Below are 335 nucleotides of genomic sequence, written 5' to 3'. Positions count from 1 at the left end.
CATTGGTTATGTTCTGTCCACTTGTTTATCATATAAACTTTTAAATTTTGTTTTTTATCAATTTACTTGCCACAATCTAACAATGATTTCCTGTCCCTGCTTACTCCCTCACAACAAATAGAATCTGGTCAAATAGACTGTAATATTCACGGGCGATATGTTTTTTAAATATTCTATAAAGCCATTCTCTAATGGCCTTTGGAGGGTTTAGAGGAGGGTGGTACTTCATATGTATATTATCAGGCAACTAGACTAATATTTCCAGAATATACTTTTCCAGCTATAGCAGGAAATCCAGACCAAGATACTTGCATCTTGTGTTCTGCCACTTTGTT

The sequence above is a fragment of the Vidua macroura genome, chromosome 1 (genome assembly GCF_024509145.1).
Source record: "Vidua macroura isolate BioBank_ID:100142 chromosome 1, ASM2450914v1, whole genome shotgun sequence".
NCBI lineage: Eukaryota > Metazoa > Chordata > Aves > Passeriformes > Viduidae > Vidua > Vidua macroura.
Note: the sequence above shows the minus strand (reverse complement) of the source record.